This window comes from Corvus hawaiiensis, chromosome 26, assembly GCF_020740725.1.
Source record: "Corvus hawaiiensis isolate bCorHaw1 chromosome 26, bCorHaw1.pri.cur, whole genome shotgun sequence".
Classification (NCBI taxonomy): Eukaryota; Metazoa; Chordata; class Aves; order Passeriformes; family Corvidae; genus Corvus; species Corvus hawaiiensis.
The window spans coordinates 15,121,916-15,145,431 of NC_063238.1; positions in this window are offsets into that span (position 1 = coordinate 15,121,916).

The window sequence follows — 23,516 nt, forward strand, 5'->3', positions numbered from 1 at the left end:
CCTTTTCTGTTTGTCCAAAACACGCTTCAAGGTACCATGAGCGCGTTCGACAATGGCTTGGCCAGTAGGAGAATGTGGGATACCAAAGGTATGGTCTACACCCCATAGGTGTAAAAATTGCCGCGTCTTCTCCGAGGCGTAGGCAGGACCATTATCGGTTTTCACAGAAGCTGGCACGCCCAGGACTGAGAAAGCCAATTTCCAATGGGCAATGACATCACGGCCCTTCTCTCCAGTGTGAGCAGTAGCCCACATAGCCGAGGAGAAAGTGTCAATAGACACGTGCACATATTTCAGCCGACCAAATTCTGGGATGTGAGTTACATCCGTTTGCCAAATCTGCAAGGCTTTTAGCCCTCTGGGGTTTACCCCCGCTGGCAAAGGCGCAGCGAGTCCGTGACAGTCAGCACAAGTGCTGACAATGTCGCGCGCCTCGGTTGGCGTTAAATGGAACTGCTTCTGCAGGGTATGTGCACTTTGATGGAAGAAACCGTGCGATGCCTTGGCTTGTGCAATTTTGTCAGGCTGAGGCCCTACCCACGCAGGGTTGGCCAGCATGTCAGCCCTGGCATTGCCTTCTGTTAGAAACCCTGGTAAATTGGTGTGGCTTCGAATGTGCAGAATGTAATACAGATGCACTCGAGCCTGAATTGCAGACCACAAGGTTTGCAACAGTGAAAACAGAGCCGCATTGTTCACCTCCTTCAGAAGTGAACAATCTAAGCGTTGAGTTATATCTGCTACATAAGCAGAGTCAGTAACCAAATTCAAAGGTTCCTGTGAGAATCGCTGAAAAGCCATGGTAACAGCCCTTAATTCAACTAACTGAGCAGAGCCTGACTCGAGTCCCTTCAGCACCTGCCATTCCGATCCCTCCTTCCAGGTAACAATGGCTTTCCCAGTTTTCCCTGAACCATCCGTAAAGACGGTGGGTCCTTGCACCGGCACTCGGCTATTTCTCGGCCGCAAGGAAAGTACGGTCGATTTTGCCAGCTGCAGTAATTTATGGCTGGGCAGATGGTAAGTGATCTGCCCTGAAAAGTTTTGCAGCGCGCTTTGCAAAGGAGCACTATGGATGAGGCTCCACTCAAAGTATTCCTTTGAGATCGGAATGACAATTACTGCAGGATCCGCAGCCATCAGTTGCAAACACCGTTGACGGCATTTGATTATCAGAGAAGCGACCAATTCAAACACTGTGGTCACCGTCCTTTTTGGCTGGTGAGGCAAAAAGACCCATTCTAGGATATGCAAAGGATCAGGCCATTGTGCATTCCACTGGCCAATGATACCTGTAGGATGGAGGTCTGGAATAGTAATGTAAACAGTGATAGCAATGGAGGGATCCACTCGATAAACCTGACGAGCGGAAACAGCCCGTTGGACCTCCTGCAGTGCTTGCCGTGCTTCCGGAGTCAACTCCCGAGGTGAATTCAGACCAGGGTCCCCTTTTAATAAATTAAAAAGAGCGGAAAGCTGCTCTGCAGTTAGACCTAAATAAGGTCGTAACCAATTGATGACACCCAACAGCTTTTGAGCATCATTCAAGGTTTTAATCGAATCCGGGAATTGCACCTCTTGGCGTTGGATAATTTGGTCCAAAATTTTCACTCCTAAATATTTCCAAGGAGGATGCTGTTGAACTTTCTCCGGAGCTACCTCTAATCCATAGGCATGCAGAGCAGCGAGCAGCTGAGGCTGTATTCTCAGCAGCTCGTCCCGAGTGGACGCTGCCACCAGGATATCATCCATGTAGTGGTAGCAGCGTGCATCAGGAAACTGCTTGCGAACTCCGGCTAAAGCTTGGGCGACATACCACTGACAGATAATTGGGCTGTTCCTCATCCCTTGAGGGAGGACCTTCCATTGGTATCTCTTAGCAGGTTCAGCATTGTTAATGGCAGGCACAGTAAAGGCAAATTTTGGTTTGTCATCAGGATGCAAAGGAATTGTGAAAAAACAATCCTTTAAATCAATGATCAGGATGTCCCACCCCGTAGGAATCATGGTGGGAGGGGGCATGCCAGGCTGCAATGCCCCCATACCTTCCATTACTGCATTAACTTTCCGGAGGTCCTGCAATAACCTCCATTTCCCTGATTTCTTCTTAATTACGAAAACAGGAGTGTTCCAGGGGCTAGTAGAAGGTTCAAGGTGCCCCTGTTGCAACTGTTCCTGAACCAGCTGATGAAGGGCGTCTAACTTCTCTTTTGGTAGGGGCCACTGCGGCTCAAAGACTGGTGTGTCAGTCAACCACCGCAAAGGCAGTGTAGGATGCTGTGCGCCCTTACACACAGTGACCCCTGCTAAAAATTTGTCCCAATCCGTACGCCCCAAGCTGCCAACACATCCCGCCCCCAAAGGTTAAGGGAAGTGGTAGCAACATAAGGCCTGATTGTAGCTGTGTGCCCCTCTGAGTCCTTCACCACCACAGGCCGTTCGCTTAGATAGCTCTGTGTGGATCCTCCTAATCCTGCGATGGCCGATCCCACCGGGGCTAAAGGCCATGAGGGAGGCCACGCAGAGAAGGAGATGATAGTTACATCAGCACCCGTATCAATCAAACCTCGAAGCTGAATCCGGGGCAGATGGGCGTTCGGCAGGATCAGGGTACATGTCATCTGTGGCCTTTGGTCAGAGATGTCTGCAGTCCAGAAGGCCTGCGGAAGTCCCGTAGATCCACTGCCGTTATCTTCATGAGTTTGTTGCTCTATCCTGGGGACACAAGACTTAAAAGGCACCAATTTAGCAAGGCAGGTCTTTTCAGGAATAGTTACAGGGGGTTTTTGCGTGGAGACCATAGCGCAAATCTGACCTTTAAAGTCAGCATCAATAACTCCTGAGTGCACTAAGATTCCTTGATGGGCAACATCAGGTTTTCCCACCAGCATCGCACTGGATCCCCGGGCTAAGGGTCCATATGCATCCAAGGGAACCTTATAAATACCGCTAGAGTCTAAGACGACTGCGGCTGTGGTGTGGACGTCAAACCCGTCTGATCCGTGGGTGCCGTCTGATCCCTGGGTGCCGTCTGATCCCTGGGTGCCGTCTCTAGGGTGGCTGGGTAGGCCTGTGCCTGTACCTGTGCCACTCCCTGGGGGAGCGACTGCATCGGAGAGCAATTCCCCCTCCTTGCACCCCGGCGGAAGTTTCCCGACAAAGGCTGACCATTGGCATGAGTCTGGGATCTACAGTAGCCCGTGCAATGCCCTGGCCTGCCACACCTTTTGCACTGGGGGATCGGTGTGTTCTCTTTTTGGCTAGGCTTAGGCCGCTTCCGTTTCTTCACCTGTTTTGGTTGCTTTGGTTCACGACCAGAAGATGCGCGAACAGGCTGCAGGAACGCAGCCAAAGCAGACCTTCTCTGGCTCCCAGATCCCACCTTAGCGCAGGCTTCGACCATGTCTGTTACCTCAGGATCCCCTGGTAAGGCATCTATGATTTTTCTGCACTCCTCGTTTGCATTATCTCTCACTAACTGCCTTAACAACAACTGTCTTAACCCGTCATCTTCAACCTGCTTCTCGAGAGAAAGGAATGACTGATTTCCCTTGAACTATTTCAGTATATCGCTTTCTGGGTGCTGACAACTCTATGGTTTTCAACAGGGCAGCCATGCCGACCTGTTGTGCTTGCTGCAGGATGCTAGAGGGCAAGTTACCCTGTAGACTGGGATCAGAGAAGGGACCAGTCCACATCAAAGCATCCACTCCTGCTGTCTGTCTAGGATCAGCAGCAGGGAGCTGCAAATTTGCTAATGCAGTCTTGTTGGCCAGCTTTCTCCAGGTTGTCTCAAAAACTGTAAATTGTACAGGTTGAAATAGAATTTGACCTAAGTGTCTGATATCAAATGGAGAAAGCAAATCTGTATTTATCACCCTTATTATTTGCATAACCTCAGCAGAACCCAGCCCATATTGTGCCACCTTGGATTGGAGGTCCTGGGCAACTTTCCAAGCAATTACCTCATGCTTGTCATGCTCTCCTGAATCTGGGAGAGCCTTATACACTGGGAAAGCTCGGATCTCTTTTGGGGAACCAGTACCATCCTGAACGTCGGGCACAGCCTGCGGATGGAGTGTAACAGCTCCCCGGTTACCCCCAGAATCCTCAGATCTATTTGGCAGTCCAAGGATTTCTAATAACCTCCAGTCACCCTCCCCCAATGCTTGCACCTTAAGAGACTCTAGGAAGCGATTATGATGCGTCGGACGCACTGTTACTGTGCAGTCCGGAAAGGTCCAGGGGCGAGACCGGCGCAGCCTTTTTCTTCGCCACGCGGCCACAGCCGTCTGATGACCTGGGGCCAGAACCTCATCTGCCTCACTGCCTGACGAGGAATCATCAGGCAAAGGCAACTTTGGGGTGCTGGGAGGGAACAGAAATGTACGGGGAGGGGAGGCGCTTTGGCTAAGTTCGCCAGAGCCAGAACAGACAGGACAGACTGCAGCTGGCTGCGTGGCAGTTTTTATAGCAGTCTCTTTACGGGAGGCCGTCTCGGCCAGTTCCGACCGAGCCGGTACTGAAGCTGCAGCCGACTCTGGAACTACGGCTGCGCCCGGCGCCGCAGTCGGCGCCGCGCTCGTCTCCCGCACAGCAGCCACGTTCTGCGCGGCCGCCGCTTCCGCCGCTGTTTCGCGCTCCCCGGGCGCGCTCGGCGCCGCCGTCTCTGGCTGGCGCTCTGCGGACGCGCCCGGCGCCGCTGCCGGTCCGTTCTCTGCGGGCGCTCCCGGCGCCGCCGCTTCTGCCCGCCGCTCAGCAGCCGCCGCCGCTTCCGCATTTTCCCACGGCAGCGCTGTTCCCGGTTTTGCCGCCGGCCGCGCCGTTTCTCGGCTCGGAGCCGCGCCTCCCGCTTCTGGCGGGGGGGGCGCGGGCGGCGCGGGCGGCACGGCTGGCGCTGGCGCCGCTTGCGGCGCGGGCTCGGGCATCTTCCGCTCTAACAGGCTGAGCAAGTCCTCCATCCTTCGGGATAGGTTTCGCAGCTCTGACAGAAAGGGCAAATGCTGCATAAAAGGGTCCATGGTTCGGTTCTGCGACTGCGCAGAACAGTCCAGCGCCAGGGAGGGCAGCGGAGCACAGCCAGGCAGTTCCGGGGGGGGCACGCCCGGCGCTACGCCTGCTAAGTTAGATCCAGGTGCATACGGAACCGAACTAGGACGCTCTCTGGGCGTCCAGTTGGCTAAGCCGCTGATCTGCGGCCCTGGATAAGCTGTGGCTGCCGTCCAGCCGAACGGCAAGGCAGGCTGTGCACCCTGCCTCTGCCCTGACCCCCCCGCCTCTGGCGGCGCGGGGTCCCTGGGGGCTGCGGAGTCCTGAGACTGTGCAGGGTGAGCCGGCGCAGGCTCTGCCTGTGGAGCCGGGGGGGTTATTCCAAATCCGCCATCACTTGCCCCAGAAGCCCAGTCAGCGGGGCCCCCCTCGGACATTCCTCCGTCACTTATCACCGAGACAGGCGATCCAGCCCTGCTATCACAGTCAAGGGCTGTCAGCAGAAAAAATAATGAACGCCAGGTTTTGTATAATTCTAACGCCGCCGGCTCCCTAGTCGGGAGCTCGTGTCGGACAGCAGAGCCGAGTTCCTGCCATAAGGCAAAGTCCAAGGCACTATCTCTGTCCATGGAAATCCCTTTTAAAGTAGCCCAGTCTAATAATTCCCGAACTGAGTTTTCAGGAATGGAGGTGCGCAATATGCTAAACACACCTTTCCAGACCAGTACGACAGCGTCGTTCTGTGAGCCGCTGTTTGCCATTTCTCAGTTCTGTCGGACCTCCCGGTCCCGGGGGGTAAAGGAACAGCGTACCTCTACAGGAATTCGGCTTGGCTCGCAGCAGCAGGACACGTCAGAGAGTGCAAATCACGTCGGGGTCACCAAATATTACCGCAGGCCTGGTTCCTACGGTATATCACCGTGTCCCGCAGCTATAGGGAGGAGGAGGAGAAGAAGATCCAGCAGGCAGGAATTGTGCAGCAAGATTGATTTATTTAATTATTTTACAAACTCTTTTATAGACTTTTTTCTTCATAGTCTAATTGGACAAAGGACCAGCCACCCCTTGGGGGTGATTGGCCAAAATCCTAAAACATCCATTATCAAAATATTTTCTACTATACCATAAACAAGACTTTCCAAGGTTGCAGGTGGCTTGGTTGTTTACATTCCCTGCTACCTCTTCTGTGAGAGAGAAAAGTCTCTCACGGACTTAGAAAAATAACAAGAAGATCCTCACTAACAGCATTTTTGTACCTACACAGAAGATTGATAGAATTGTTCCTGGAGATTTATTTACACAGGCTTTGAGATTTCACCTGAAGTCCCTCTGACTTTAGGGTACTGTTTCATCTTGATCCAGTTCTGTCACACCTTGACCATAGACTCACTGTGTCATAGACTCACTATGCTCAAGCTTTCAGCAGTAAATTGTACAGCAAATTAACAAACAGAAACCCAAAGCAACTCCACTGTCTTGTCTCTCCAGAATGACAGACCGTGTAAGATGGATGGCTCATTATACGTTGCATGAAGTAAATTATGTCTAGAAATCTATTATCTGGAGCTTTAATGATCTTTGTCATTCATCATTAAGAAAGTAGTACAGAATTCATATTTCTTTGTATATATTCTGCAGTTCTTCTTGAGATTATAATTTTACTTCTACCATACCCCTACCATTTTCACGAACATGGCTAGAAATTGTCTTATATAAACTTTAGAAATTATAATCTTGATGTTTTATGTCATTGCAATGCACAAACCTGCATGTTCAGTAAGATCAGAATTAGGACCTTTTTTCCAAAGCAAGTGAATTCTTGGTGCAAATAACACAAAGGTTTATTAAAAATATATAAATATAAATATAAATATAAATATATGTATATATACTTTGTCCTAAAATGTATATACTGCCATAGTGTCTTTCTTTTGTCAGTCCAGTTTAAAGCATGCTGTCTTCTTGCTTTCAAACTCAGCTACCATCAGGAATAAAGTCAGTTTCTGTGGCAACTTTATCATACTCATCACAAATGTTAGGAGTGAAGATGTGCACAGGAAAGAGAACTGAATTTAGAGTATGGGGCTGCCTCTATTATCAGCACACTTAGCACAGCCCATGCTTGGGTTTATGGACTACCCAGTGTCATTTACTGTGTTCAACTGTTAACATTTTAGGCCATAACCATATTGTAGTATACATTGAGATTACCCACTATGCTAGCTCCATCAGAATAGAGCTTAACTTACTTTTTCTTAAGACAAATTGATTTGCTGACATTTTTCAATGTTTGTGAATATGAAATAGCTTCTATGAAAAAGAAAAAAGAAATATAATTAATTTTGTATTATAAGACTCTGGGTTAGCTTGACCTTGTTAGCATACACTGTACTCATAGAATCATAGAATTGTTTGGGTTGGAAGGGACCTTTAAAGGTGAGCTAATCCGAACCCCCTGCAGTGAGCAGTATGTTCATCACTAACATACAGATCACTAACATACCAGCTCTAACAACATGCTTTGGATCCTCCTAATTTTTGATAATTAGCAAGGTGTGTATGCTTTTGTCAGTAACCAAAAGACACGACTTATTTTCCCTGGTTAATTTCTCTGACAGTAATAATAAACACATTCGAAGAATATTCACTGTGCACATAGGTTTCATCAAAATATCTCTAAATATTTCCTAGCAGAACTCTTTGATTTGTGTTCTTGATCAAGATAAAAAACGTCTTTTGTTGTTTCCTTTCAAACTGTAAAACCCTGAACGCTATTAAAATATTTTCATATGACACCAAACAGCTGGGTTTTCTTCTCCCTACCTCATTCTCAGAAATATTCAGACAGAAACACTGGGTGGGGGGGGGGGGGGGGGGGAGGTACAACTCAGGTAATAGGTAGAATAGACAACTTTCATTTAAAACTGCTAACAATTAGAAAAGTTCTAAGCAATTGGAAGTAAAGCCTTTGCACATGAAGTAGAGCTCAGTTCAAGTTTGTCATGGACAGCTTTGCCTATAGATAGTGACTCATGAGACATTTTTATTTTAGTCAAATATCTCATACTGAATACTTGTTGAATTATTTGTATAATTCCCATCAGCAAGTTGTTTAGAAACTTCCTAGTGCTATTTGTTCTCTTGGGTTATGTGACTAATTTTATTATGCATTACTTATAATAAAAACAATTAAGCCCCAAGCCAGGGTCCTGTAGGTATGGCCAAGTACACACATACTTTGCTCATAGCAACTTGCAGTCCAATATGAAACAGGTCCCAGCAAGCCATGGGAACAAAAGTAGTCAGTGAAGAGCAAACTGCAAGTGTCAATGAACATAACAGCACTAGGAATATGCTTTCATGCTGCCCTGGCTCTGTTCCTCTGCCAGTAGTTGATCTCAGTGACACAAGTCCAGGCTAAGTGCAGGTAACTTGAGAGTACTAAATCATTAAAGATTGTTTTAGAGGCAAATAAATCCAGTGTGTGTGTTCACCAATAGATACAGAGGCATATGTATGTCTTAGTCACTTTCCATGCTCCCCTTTGGCATCACAGTGCTGGCAGCAGGCAGGGCAGCAGCCCCAGCTCCTCGGCTGCAAGCGCAGGAGGGCGAGGCTGCAAATGCTCTGCCATCAGCAGCTCCCAAGGTTTGGATATATCTCAATAAAAGAGACTTGTTTATCTTTCAGACTTAAAAGCATTTATACAGGCTGTCTGGAGTTGCTGAGGATTCATAAACTGTCCTGCAATAGCAGCTGTCACAGTGACTGCAAGTAAAATTGTCCCACAGGTAATAGCCAGATCCTCATCCTTGAAAACATTTGTATCTATGTATTCAGCTACCTTAAAATAATTTGTGCAATGAGTAAACTATAAACTTCTATATGGAGAAATTAATGGCCCATATGTATTCCTTTAGTTATGTTGCAATCTACTTGCCCTGTAATTAAGATTGAGCACAGCAGGAATTACTCTTAAGAGAAATAAGTTTCCTGAGGAGTAAAGACAAAATTGTTCTTTTGGCTTGTGGCCCTCATGTTACACATGAACTTTGTCCTCTTAGAAGGCTTATACTCTTCCTGACAATACCCACACTGCTTGATCAAAGGTAACTTTTGAATTCAGTGAATAACATCTGCTATGCAGGCTCATGATTTGTCATGTTGGGCATGGTCTTGCTCTGATAAGATCAGAATTCTTGGAAGAAAAATACCAATACAGATTTGAAACAACATTTGTCAAGTTTTCCAAATGAAGCAAGCTTGGGGTGGATCAGAATACTGAATAGAATATCTTCCAAACTTACTTAAGTAAGTACTTAAGTACTTAATTAAGTACCTAATTATTTACTTAAGTAAGTAATACCTGCAGTGAGAGGCAGGAGTCATTCCTGTGTGGTTTGTTTACTGTGATTCCTAGATAATTGTGATTGTATGCAGTCATGGTGACTGACCTAAGTCCTTTCAGTATCAGAACTGAAGTTAGTGGAGATCTGTAGATCAGCACAAGGCTAAGGGAAATACTGCCAGAGATTCCTTACTCAGTGAGAATAAAACAGAGCCATTTCTGCTCATTGCCACGATTGTAAGCCAGAGTGCCCCAATTTACAGGTTCTGAAACTGTCTTATGTCACTTTCTGCAGATGTATTTTCTTCCCCAGGTCTATAAGAAAATCTAAGTAGTGGGTTACTTATTTGCTTTTGTTGCCTGTGGACCAACAAGTTTGGGGAAAACCATCATAGAAACAGAGTATGTTTTAGGACCAGTTACAGATATTGAATAGTTCTTATGGAGGCAAGCATACTGAGCACTAGAGGTTGCCAAATACTAGATCAGGCAGTAACATGATTTTCCATAAAATCCCAGAAGGTTGTAAGGGACCTGGTTCATGTGATCCAACCTTCCTGTTCAATCAGAGTCTTCCTAGAGCAAGTTGTACAGGACTGTGTCCATATTGGTCTTGGATATCTCTAGCGAGGGAGACTCCACAACCTCTCTGGGCAGCCTGTTCCAGTGCTCAGTCACCTGCACAGTAAAGTTCTTCCTCATGTTTAGGTGGAACTTCCTGTGCCTCAGTTTCTGCCTGTTGCCTCTTGTCCTGTGGCTTGGCACCACTGAGCAGAGCCTGGCTCCATCCACCTGACACCCTCCCTTCAGCCACTGATAGACATTGATGAGTTTACCTCTCAGTTTCTTCTTCTCAAGTCTGAACAGGCCCAACTCTCTCAAACTATTCTCTCATAACAGAGATGCTCCAGTCCCCCAGTCATCTTTGTAGCCCTCTGCTGGACCTGCTCCAGGAGCTCCATGTCACGCTTGTACTGGGGAGCCCAGAACTGGACACAGGGCTGAGTAGAGGGGCAGGATCACCTCCCTCGACCTGCTGGGAATGCTCTTCCTAATGCATTAGGATACCATCGGCCTTCTTGGCCACAAGGGCACTGCAGGCTCATGGACAGCTTGTTGTCTGCCAATACCCCCAGGTCTTTTTCTGCATAATTGCTTCCCAGCAGTTCAGCCCACAGCCTGTACTGGTGAGCGGTATTATTCCTGTCCAGGGGCATGACCCTACATTTGCCTTTGTTGAACTTCATTAGGTTCTTCTCTGACAATCTCTGCAGCTTGTTGTCCAGGTCTTGCTGCGTGGCTGCACAGCACTTGCGTATTTGTCTCTCCTCCCAGCTTTGTATCATCAGCAAACTTGTTGAGGAGGCACTCCATCCCATTGTTCAAGTCATTGATGAACAAGTTAAGCTATTTTGCCTACTTTCTGTGTCTCAATCAGTTACCATATTCCTATCTTCAAGCCCAAAATATCATAAATTATCATTATATGTAAATTATCATATCTATGATCCCCATTTTTATATCTATAATTCACATATAATACATATGATTTGCATGTTACTTTGGGTTTGTGAACCATGAAAGGTCTTACAAAGTATTAATTGTTATTGTAGCAGGTGGCCCTGGGTCTCCCAGGTGTGTTGAGACACTGTGCTTCATTTGGTGAAAAACTAGGAATGCTAACTGAGCCACAGAAGATGAGAGGGCAATGAGATTTATAAGAGTACCTGATTTTTATTGATCCATAAATAAATCAGTCTCTGCTTTGGCCCTGGTTTGAAGATGTAGTACTACTGTGAAATTGAACAAGAAAATCATATTTTTTTTTTAATAAAAGCTGTAATACTTTATATAGCACTCTTAAGAGGAGCAAACTGAGATTTCCCATCCAACTTCTTTGATTTTTTTCGTGTTTTTTTTTTTTTAAATACAAAAAAACCCTGTGATTATTTGATGAACACATAATGCACCAGTTTTTCTGCTGCCCCTGTGTGAAAAGAAGTACTTATCTTGTATCTTGACAGTTTGTCAATCTGGAACATGGTGTTGGCTATGATCTCACAGGCACATGATGAATGAAGGTATCACTGTCCTGCCACTTTGCAAGGAATGTTGTTTGTGTGTTTTGGCAGCGTCCGCTTTTTTCTCTGTCTGATTTACTGGGAAATAGTCTCACATATGTAAAATTTTTTTTAATGAGATGAGAGAATTTCTTCCCTCTCAGATTTTTTTTCTCTCCATTTCCCTCTGCTATATAAGGTCACTGGAGAGAACAAGCAGATCTTGTCTTGTCCATGACAGTATTTCTGTAACTCATGCTGCAAGGTACCCTTCATCAGCATTTACATCCAGGGGAAGCAAACACACCACTGCTTGACTTTACTGCAAAAAGAAATAGAGCTTTGAGCATCATGAGCAGTTCACACCACCACCTCAGTATATACCAGTACTATTAGAAGAAAATAATACTCAGGATTTAAATGTCCCATTGCCTTAAAGAGGTTTTTAGACTTGGGTGAAGGACCCTCAGGAACAGGTCGGTAGAGGCTGGCTGTAGCAGGAGACAGAATTAGTACTTTGCCACAGCCAGGCATGTGTTCCTTTCCCTTTCTCATGACCTTTTCTAGCTATTGCTTTGTTATTCATCACAGTTCCCAGTTATGACTCAAACTTCTCATTGAAATACATCAAAGAATATTTTATCCTAGCCATGAGAACACATCTCATTCATGTGGTGTGTTTTAAACTATTCCACAACCTCTTCCTATGGAGGGCTTTGTTCCTTTGTCAGAGAAATTGTTCATCTCCCTAGGTCTCGGGACAGTAAAAAAAACCTCTTAAAAATGGACTTATCTGTTTCCAGTCCCAGTTTTGGCTGTCTTGGATATATCAGTTTTGTACTTAAAGAAGGAATATGACATTTTCAGAAGGAATTCATTCTCAGTTAAATAAAGCTAGAAAATGGGACAGCCTTGCATCTCTCATCTTGTTCTCACAGTGTGTGGTGGCAAAATGCTTTTGCAGTCTGTGCAGGTGTCTTGCTTAGTTTGGCTGTCCAGGTATTGCTGGCAAATGGTATATGTTAGCAAAAAAAAAGCAAAACAAGTATAATTTGGGTTTGCAATTGTCTATGAAAAGCTTTACAAATATTTAATAACCAAACTCATATGAGTGCCAGAAAGAATTATTACTACTGGATCTAGATAAGAAAGTCTGGAATATTTCTATGCAAATGCATGCTGTTGTCATGTGGTCAAAATTACCAAGACAGAGTGATGAAAGCATAGTCAAAACACAGACGGGTGTGGGCTTTATTTCAAACGTTAATTTCTAGTATCCTGTGACTTTTTTTATTCTTGTTAAAGTAAAATAAACAAAAATTCCAAGAAGCAGCAAAAAGAATTATTTATTTTCCCCATGTTTTTCTAGTGAATTTTTGTTATGATTTAAAATGTGTCTTTGTAATCATTAGTGATCTCTGCATTGATCTGACTTACACCTAATCACAAATACTGGGTATCAATTATCTCAAGAAGAATTCCTCTTTCTGTGTTTAAGTAGAAGTCCCCTGTGGATAATAGCCTAGATGAACCATAGAGGAATTACAGGTATCTGTAGGGGAAAATACCATTATATTACAATGAAAAACTGAAAATAAATTGCCAATATTATTCAGCCTGAAGCAAAGAAGAATTTGGGAGCACTTGCCTGAGATACTGTAAGTGATGAAAGTTTCAGAGAAATTATTTTCTTTTCACTTTGCCATATTTTAGTGAAACTCAGTAATATATTATGTTAAAGGGTGTTAAATTGAAGATCAATAAAAAGAATTTTATAAGCCATGCATGGCCGTGGGTGTGGTTGGGTGTTTGTGTGTATGGGGAGAGAGGGAGAGAGAGACCTAAGTCCTGCCACATTTTCTACAGCACAAGTAAACAAACAGGTTGTGAGTGGATTAAAGATCAAATATTTCATGAATGTGTACTATGTTCTGATGTGTTTTCTCCTTTTCACTGGCATTTAGTTTCTAAAAATCTTAGTGTATCAAATTACGTGGTGTTACAGCAGCCCTTCTCTTTGTAGTACAGAGGTGCAGTATAACTACAGATCTCCTTAGTAAACCCTAACGCCCAGTATTAGTTTGTAATTTAAGACATGTGAATTCCCTGCAAATGAAGAGGGAACAAGAGGCTTCACTTTAATGCACACTACTAATGTATCTCATGGCAGCTATAAATCATGTAACTGCTAATTTGGCATCCAGACATATAGAAGGAAAAGTTTTCACAGCCAAATATTTTTCTTTGATTTTCTTTTGTAAGCAGAAGATGAAAAGAAACACTTGGACTCTTAAGAAAAACTACTCTTAATTGAGCTATTCATTACTTAAGAATTTGGGTTCAGATCTTCAAAGAAATCTGCCATTTTGAGTTTTGTTGCAATATCTGTGTCTTAAAATGGTTTTAGTAATTTTTTTAACCACTAAAATGTTCCCTGCTTCTGAAAATCACTTAAATATTGACACAAATGTACTTTGATCTGGAAAAGATTATGTTTCAATAACAGTTAGGTAGCAGCTGCCTTAAAGTTTCTAATTTTTTTCTTTACACCAAAAGCATAGAATACTTTAACCATTTTATGTGTCTTAAATATAAAGCCTGCAATAGCTTTAGGTGCTTAATATGGGTAGGAGAAGCATGCTTTCAAGTAATGGAAAAAGAATAGGAAAAGCCAAAATGAATGTGCGGAGCTCTATAATAAATCTCTTTTTCCCCCAGTGTGATTTGGAAGTTCATTTCAGAGGGAGAGCTGAAAATAATTTCATTCATTCCCCAGCATCTCAAGAACATGCTTTACAATGTTGGACATTGTCATGTAAAAGGGAGGTTTAAACTCATTCTACTCAAGGGTGAGAATTCAGAGCAGGCAGTGAGCTACAAGGCAGCATGAGCACCTTTCTCAGTTTGGCACTGCTGACAAAAGGAAGGCAGTTATAAGAGCATCAGTAATGCTCAGATCATGACAGTGAGTATCTTAGGACTTTTCATAGAATCGTAGAATTGTTTAAGTTGAAAAGGATATTTAAAATCATTGAGTCCAATATTAAGTCAGCACTGTTATCTTAACCACTAAGCCATGCTACAACCACATTTTTTTTTGAACACTTTCAGGAATGGTGGCTCAACCACTTCCAGTAACCCTTCCTTTGTAATTCTTTTAATGAAGATTTTTTTCCTAATACCAAATACAAACTTCCCTTGGCACAAATTGAGGCCATTTCCTCTCATCCTGTCACTTGTTACTTGGGAGAAGAGACTGACCCCGACCTCACTACAACATCCTTTCAGGTAGTCATAGAGAGTGATAAGGTCCCTTCTGACCCTCCTCCCTCCAGGAAAAACAACCCTAGATCTCTCATCCACTCCTCATATGACTTGTGCTCCAGACCCTTCACCAGCTCCATTTCCCTTTTCTGGACATGCTCGAGCACCTTAGTGTCTTTATGGTAGTGAGTGGTCCAGAACTGAACAAAGGCTTTGAGGTGCAACCTCACCAGTGATCAAGCAGGACCTGCCTTTCCTAAACCCAGGCTCTCTGGGCCTCATTCCCTGGCGGTCCTGCATGTGCTGTGGGATGGCTCTCAAGATGATCTGCTCCATGACCCTTCCTGGCCCCAAGGTCAACTGACAAGCCTGTAGATCCTCTTCTTCCTGTAGACCCTTCTTCCAGCTCTTCTTGTAGATGGGCTTTACATTTGCCAACTCCTTGTCAACTGGGACCTCCCCAGATAACCAGAACTGCTGGTAAATGGTTGAAAATGCTTGAGTGAGCACTTCCAACAGCTCTGTCAGTCCCCTTGGGTGGATCCCATCCAGCCCCATTGGCTTGCAATTGTCTAAGTGGTGTAGCAGGTACCTGACCATTTTCTTTTGGATTACGGGAGCTTCATTCTGCTTCCCATCCCTGTATTCCAGCTCAGGGGTCCGGGGACACAGAGAACAACTGGTCTTGATATTAAAAGATTGAGGCAAAGAAGGCATTGAGTACATCTGCCTTTTTCTCTTCCTTCATCACTACCTCTCCCCCCACTTCCAGTAATTCTCCTTAGCCCTCCTTTTCTTGCTGATTTATTTCTAGCACAATTATTTGCTGGCTTTTACAGCAGTAGCCAGATTAAGTTCTAGTTGCATTTTGGCCCTTCTAGTTTTCTCCAAGCATAACCTCACAACATCCTTGTAGTCCTCCCACATTGTCTACTCCCTCTTCCAAATGTCATACAAAGTTCCCTGTTCAGCCAGACCAATCTTCTTCCTCACTGGCTCATTTTTCAACACGTGGGAACAGCCTGCTCCTGGACCTTCAGTATTTCTTTCTTGAAGAAGGTCCAGACTTCCCGGACTCCTTTGCCCTTCAGGACTGCGTCCCAAGGAGCTCTGTCAAACAGTCACCTAAACAGGCCAAAGTCTGCCCTCTGGAAGTCCAAGGCGGCAATTCTGCTGACCAGAAAAGAAAACTCTATAATTTTGTGGCCACTGGGCATCACATCACCCACCAGTCTGTCTCTGTTCACAAGAACTGGCTCTCTCTATAGGTTCACTCACCACTTGCACCAGGAAGTTACCTTTCACACACTCCAGGAACCTCCTAGGCTGTTTCCTTCCTGCTGTATTTTATTCCCAACAGATATCTCGTAAGCCAAAGTCCTCCAAAGAACAAGAGCTAGCGATTCTGACTTCTCCTGGCAGGAAATAGAAATATTAATTTCTAATGGAAATAAAATATCTCCTCTTCCTCTTCATCCTGTTTGGTTGGTCTGTGACAGCCTCCCACTGTGATATCTGCCTTGTTAGTCTTTCCTCTGATTTTTAAGCATAAACACTCAACCCTATTTTGCCATCACTAAGCTCTATACAACTGAAACCCTCCCTAAAATACAGGGCCACTCCACCGCCTCTCCTTCCTTGCCTTTCCTTCCACTCCATATGTATCAGTCATCTTACCATGTCTCTGTGATGGCAACTATGTCATAGTTTTTCTGCTGCACAAAAAAACCAGAGTATCCCTAATTCTCTAGTTAGGCCTGCTATTTTGCTGTTTTCTTCCTTCTGTTGTTTTTGCTGGTCTCACTCTGGGCATTTGGTATTCATTAGCTATGAATGTGCTGAGGACCTAAATGCCATATGGAGGCAGTAAACTGGCACACCAGTTCAGTGATTCAGCTAAAAATCTTGTGTTGAAACCTAAGGCCAAATAGTCTTGCTAACCTACTCAGTAATTTCAAACATGTCTCATATAAACTGCTATTCATGGAACATTTACAGCTACAGATGGCTTGCAGTCAGGAATAGTTTTCCTGTGAATTTACTTATTCCAAGGGATTTATTTCATCTTGTCCTGTGCCAGCTGGGTGCAGTAAAGAACAGTTAGTTACCCACTGCTCTTTATCCTTCTAACCACTGTGTGTGGGACTCTCCTGCTTTTGTTAGCAATGATGAAGAGTAAACAGTGTTCCTTTGGACCCCATCCCCATGCCCATCCTTTTATACTGGATAATGGATTGGGCTAGTGCCTGTTTGTTAATGTAGCTCTTTGCACCAGCTCTCGCTCTGCCAGTTTTGTGGTGCCTGTAGCCAAGCAGTTATGACCCCATATTATGCAAGACAGCTCTAGCTTGCACTGGCCATAAATCCCACTACTCTGGCAGTTTGCAGCATTGGGCAGTTCCAGAAAAGCTTACAGGACCAAATGGCTGTTCATCATCAACAACAAAACAAGGGCAGAGGAGATTAATAATGCCAATCTTGCCCCTCAACTATATATGTGTGCATGCATTGAGTAGCAAGGGTGACATTTTCTCCCTAGTTATCGCTAATTATCATCTAAAGAGTCCATCAGGGAGTATGAGAGACACATTTGGCTTCAAGAACAGGCTGATGGTTGCTTAAATCACAGCCTAGATGTACTTGCTTGAGAGTTTTACCTTACTTCCTGCCATTGTCTCTGTCCAGTAATGAGTTACATGCTACACAACTGTCTACACCTGCCTTATCTGGTGCAGGATATCCTCCTAATCATGTGCAGTCCATCTGCACTCTGTTGTCTTCAGCTGTGATTCTGTGGCCTGCAAACAGGTTGGAAACACAACTTTAAAGCTTAAGATCTGAAAAAGTGCGTTAGCTGTATTTCTCATGTTTAATGTAGGATAAAGTAACATATTTCTAAGTTTAATATCAAAGTTGGTTTTGGTTTTTTTTGTTTTGTTTTAAAGTTACACTTGGTGCAGAGCTGGGTGCTGAGCTGGGTGCTGTTGATGATGATGACATTTCATGCAACCTGCATTGGGACTTACAGTGGAAGGAAGCACAACAGTCCAAGAGTCTCCATCTTAGTTCTAACTCAGGTAATTTCATAGAGAAAAAAGGACTTGAGAGGTCTTGTCAAGAACAAGCAGTGTGCCTGTGATGGTTGCTAGGAATTTTCAGGTGCTCTTTGCCCCCTTTTCCTTCCTGAATAGCACATGTAATGAAAACTGAAATTGAGAGAACCTTGTCAAAAATAAACTATTTTTGAATGCTTTTCTGAACCTGGGCTTGAACAGTCTTTCTGTTGAATAGCAGAGGTACCAGTTTTCCTTTCATTTCACACCTTTAAATACTGTAGAGATATTTTTGTGAGAGCTCTGGTTTTGCTGAGAAATGTTGTGCAGTGCAAAATTCTTCATTGCACTTGTAATGTCCTTCTGTCTTGGGCTGCCTGTAAAGTCCCCTGACAGCTAAGGATCAGAAGGAAATTATGAGTTTCAGCTGTTAACAGCTGTCATTTTTTGTGTATGTAAATGCTAATAACATTCTACCCCAGGGGTGGATGAATCTCTCCTCCCAAATTTGTCACAGGTTTTCATTCACCTAGCACAGAAACAGAACATTCTTTTTTTTCCCCATTTCACAAGGGTGATTTTTCATGTGGATCAACTATGTGTTATTTTCACTGAGACAGTTGGGATATTTTTATCTCTAAATAACTTTTTACATCTCCAGTTTTTCCAGTATGATTTTCTTTGCTTATTCATAGTTTTTGAAAGGGCTGGTTCTCATTACTGATGGATAAGTGTGCATTCCAGCTCAATACGAAATAGTTGGGTGGAGAGAACAGCTGTTGATACTTTTATAATAATTTAGAAAGTCAGTGGGTTGTAGCTACAAAACAAATGAGCCAGATTGTGCACCTTAACCATGCTGAGGTTGAATTTACGTTTAACCAGTTTTGTTCCCTTACACAAAGAACATTACTGCATGAATAGTTCCACAGATCAGTGGAAGTACTTGTAGAACACAGTGCTGTCGATAGGAAGCTAGCAGAACCTCATTCTTTTCTCTGAAATTTCCACCTGCCTCTACTGAGCTAGTTTTTCTCCCTTCAGTAAAGGTACTCTGAACTATTGGAGCTGTGCTCCAGTTCAGCTGATAACAGTAGGCACTTTTTTGTAAGCGGTGTGTTATATGGCAGAGATTACTGTTCTTGGTCTGTAGGCAGCTATGTTAACCCATAGTTTAGAACCACACACTATCTCCTTCTCTTTCCCCCCCTGCCAGTACTAAATACAGCAGAGAATTCCTGGTGCCCTAAGACCATAATTAGCAGGGCGTGTGTGTCTTTTGTGTCCAGGTTCTCTTTTTTCCCTTGTTAAATGTGGCTGCATTTCTCCCTGAACTGCAAGGAAACATAACTTCTGTGTTGAAGAGCTAATCCCTGCTCTTCCCTAAATAGCTACATTTACTGATCCATGGAAACAAAATAAGAGCAGAAAGGAAGCATTATAGAATCCTATTTTTTTTTGGGCAGAGCATCCCACAGAGCAACACTCCTCAGTGTTCATGACAAGTGGCCTTCATTGCCACACAAAAGTTTATGCCATTGGTAAACCTTTCTGCAGCTCATTTGATTGCTATTGAATTTTCCTTTCTTACCTGTCTGTGCATTCCTATATTTCTAACGAGTGTGACAGAAATAAATGAAATTAACTAAACAAAAGAAATAGTTTTGACAGAAACACAAGATTCGCATTGCTAATCTAAACTGATTGATTTCTTTGAATTTATGTTTTGGTAAGACTCTTGTTTTTATAGAAACAGATTTACTAGAACAGGGATTCATGGCATTTAAGAACATTTTCTAAACTGGCAGCTACTGGAGCAGCAGAACTTTCCAGAATTGTGTGTATTTACAGGCCTGATTGCCTGAGAACAAGAGACCTCTCTTGATGAAATGTCATGACCTTTCCACATCAATTTGTCATTGTTAACTTTCTGACGTGCTGAAACTAGCCTTTAAGAACAAGAGGTGACATTGCCTTGTAGTTTTAAAACATTTGGTCTTGCCTACAAAAGCTTAAATGGTCAAAAGGATACTTTGATTACAAATATTAGAAAAAAAAATCCTTAATGCTTAATCTCTGCTCTTTAATTACAAACCATTGTCTATAAAGTAGTAGAAAAGATCAAGATTAAAACTTCCAGAAATTTTATTTTACTGCCTTCAACTCCTGGTCACTGTTTTATGTGGAGTTACCTCTGTCAAAAATCCCCTTTCTGTCAGATCTTTCTCTCTAGCCTGAGATGATTTATGATACTGTCCAACTTGGTGCCTGAATGGTTGTGGAAGTGTAAATGATAATATGCTAACTTTATTCCATTACTTTCATTGCTATTGATTCAGTTAGTTTTTCTTCTGTGTTGGCATAAAGATGGTCTGTTTCAATATGTGAAAACCATAGGAATTGATTTCTTGCATTTTTCTTTTGATTAAAAGTTTGTAACATTTTCAGAAGCAATAGCCTTTAGTAAAACAAAAAGCTTCCCAACTAGTCGTACAGGGAAATACAATTCAGATTAGTTTAATCCTTTATAAACTAGTGTATGGCCACTTCTTAAATGTAAGTTTCTGCAGTTTTTATCATGTTTGATTCATACATGTATTACTTCACATTAGGCTACAGTGAATTACCATCAGCACATTTTACTTGTCTAGATTATAGCCTCTTAAATATAATTTATGTCCTGATAATGAACGTATGGATTTATAGAACTCTGAAGCACTACCCCTTAATCCAGATTTTTGTTGTCTTAGTTGAACCTTTTGCTCTATGCACATCTGTAGCTCTCTTCTCCTATCCTATTTGTCACTTTGGTAGATTCACCTTTTGGCAGGGCAGAGCTCTACAAAGGCAGATGCAGCATCCTGCACCTGGGGAAGCATAACTAGTACAGGCTGGGGGCTGACCTGCTGGAAAGCAGCTCTGTGGAGAAGGACCTGGGGTCCTGCTGGACAACAAGCTGTTCATGAGCCAGCAGTGTGTCCTTGTGGCCAGGAAGGCCAGTGGTATCCTGGGGTGCATTAGGAAGAGCATTGCCAGCAGGTTAAAGGAGGTGATCCTGCCCCTCTACTCAGTCCTGGTGAGGCCTCAGGTGGAGTGCTGTGTGCAGTTCTGGGCTCCTCAGTTCAAGAAAGATGAGGAACTGCTGGAGAGGATCCAGTGGAGGGCTACGATGATGATTAGAAGCATGTCTGTGATGAGAAAAGGCTGAATGAACTGGTTCTGTCTAGCCTGTAAAAGACAGAGGGCAAGCAATACATCATTTATCAATACATGCACGGTGGATGTCAAAAAGGGTGGTGTCAGACTCTTTTCCAAGTGGACGTGGGCACAAACTGAAACACAGGAAGTGCCTTCTGAATATGAGAAAAAACTTTTTTAATGTGAGGGTGACAGAGCACTGGAACAGGCTACCCAGAGAAGTTCCAGAAATTCTCTGGAAGAATTCAAAACCTGCCTGGACATGATTCTCTGCAACCTGCTCCAGTGCTTGACCTGTGGCATTGAACTTGATGATCCCCAGAAGTCCCTTTCAACCCCAACTCTTTTGCTATTCGGTGGTTCTGCGAATATATTCAGAACCTGAAATTGATCAAACACTGGCAGATTGTTTATTGTCACTAAAATATCTGTAAAAGTTGTTTAACCACTGTAGTTGTCACAACAGAGGATTGACTTTTCATCCCAATGCACTGTGTATTGTCAGCAATGCTGGTATGTTCATATCTCTGTGTGGAGATATCTTTGCTTCCTGAGAAATCAGGGTGTTGGATGCATATTAAAACACTTGCTAATATATGCTATCAAGAGCAAAATAATTAAAAGGTGAACAGAGAGGCACACTCTTCTCATAGCAGGAGGATATTATCTAGGCATGTTCTGGTGATGACATCATCTGTTACATGATATGGAAATGACCAGGAGAAATTCTCTGCTCAGGAGCACTGGCATGGAGCTGTGACTTCCACAGGATGACAGCAGGAGCTTTGTTCTGTAAAGATTTCAGGGAATCTTGTGCGAGCATTAAGTGCTTACAGGAAGAAATGGTATTAGCAAATGTTAAAACACGTCAGGACTTGCAGGAAGATTATAAAAGATGCCAAAACAAAACGGGAACAAAGAAATTACCTGCTTTGCAAAATTTTGTGTCTTGTGTGAACAAAGTACCTTCTTATTTTTCCCTCCCCCACCCCACAGAAAATGTGTCATTGGTAATTTTGTATGTCTACAAGCACACAGACTTTTAAAATAGAAATGATACCTGGAGTACATATAGCAGAAGAAAACATACAGAGAAATTAACCCTACTAGAGGAAGAGAGTAGTATATACAAATAAAAGTCAATAAATATAAAAAAGATTGAGTGCATTACAATGTGATTGACTTTGCATTCCATAACCAAAGCCAATAATTCCTACTTCCACTATATTTATAGTAGATATTTCTTCTTCTGTAGATTTTTGTTGCACTGGAAGTGAATTAATCTCAAACTCTATTTTTTTTAGCTTCCCCATATCTACATTTTAAGCATGAGGGTATTTTATATCATTTTACATAGGTCTTATCACACTTATAGGTTTGAGAGGTTACAAAGATCATTGAAACCTATGGGGTATCCCTCAGTGAAAGTGTAATGGTAAAGCCTGTGCCTTTTTCTTTGCCCTCTTTGGGAGAACTATTATACTGAGTGATAATCTTACAACTGCATCTCATGTGTTGTTTACAATATAAATGACACTGAAATTCAGGCAATTAAAACTAACTCTTTACAGAGCCAGAGATGCAAACAGCAAGTTGAAGCAGCACAAAATCCATCAGTGCTAGACATTTTTTTTTTCTGCCTTTCTGAGTGAAGTTGATTCTCACTTTCAACAGGCTGTGAAAACATTCCAATTAAATATTTTTTTAAATTGTGAAGCCTTCAGGAGTACAGCACTGAAAGGTGCCATTTGAATCTTTGCATTCAATTCCCCACAGTCACAAGTACTTTAAAAACAGAAGGCATATGAGAAGCCACCAAACACTTTTCTGGGTATCTCCTAAGAAATATCTGATCTTCAGCGTACAAGGCTGAAAAATGGTGCATTGTGAGTCCACTCTGCACTTTAGACACAAATCAATTCCTCTTAGTCCTCTTAGAACTCAGGGCTCTGCTCTACAAGACTGTTGTATTATTTTTCTTATGTCAGATGGAAACTGTAGGGAAAATAGTATTTTCTTTGGTTATTTTTATTATAAGGTTGCAATAATAATTGTAAGCATTGTAGACAGTGGTGGAATCCTGTATTATGGAGCTGTGGGAAGCTGTGTCCTTTAGTTTTTCTGTTTTATAGCAGTATCATGTGTCAAAAAATACTGAGCCAAAAATATGTAAGACCAAGAATTTTTCAGCCTGATACCTAGCCTTGTCCTAGCGGAATATTGACCCAGTAAATACATAAGCTTTAGGAAGAGCAACTGAATATGGTCCAGGACATGACAGGACACTCCAGTAGCCCAGAGCTTAGCACTTTTCTCTGACAGGTAGGAGATTTTAGCTTAGTTTGCTGCTATCTTAGCAAAAGTAGGAGAAAAGTTGAACATCTACTTTTAAATGAACATTTGGGTTGCTGAACTGCTGGTATAAAGACTGGCATTCTTCTTTCTTGGGAGCTGTAGTCAAAAAGAGGAAGTGATTATCTCAGTGAGGCGGTTCATGCTTTCAAATCCTCAGCAGGAGATGACTCCTTCCTGTACAGAGATTTGTATTCAAAACCTGTAGAAAAGCAAGGGTCTCCAGATCCCCATCTCCTACAGTGAACATCT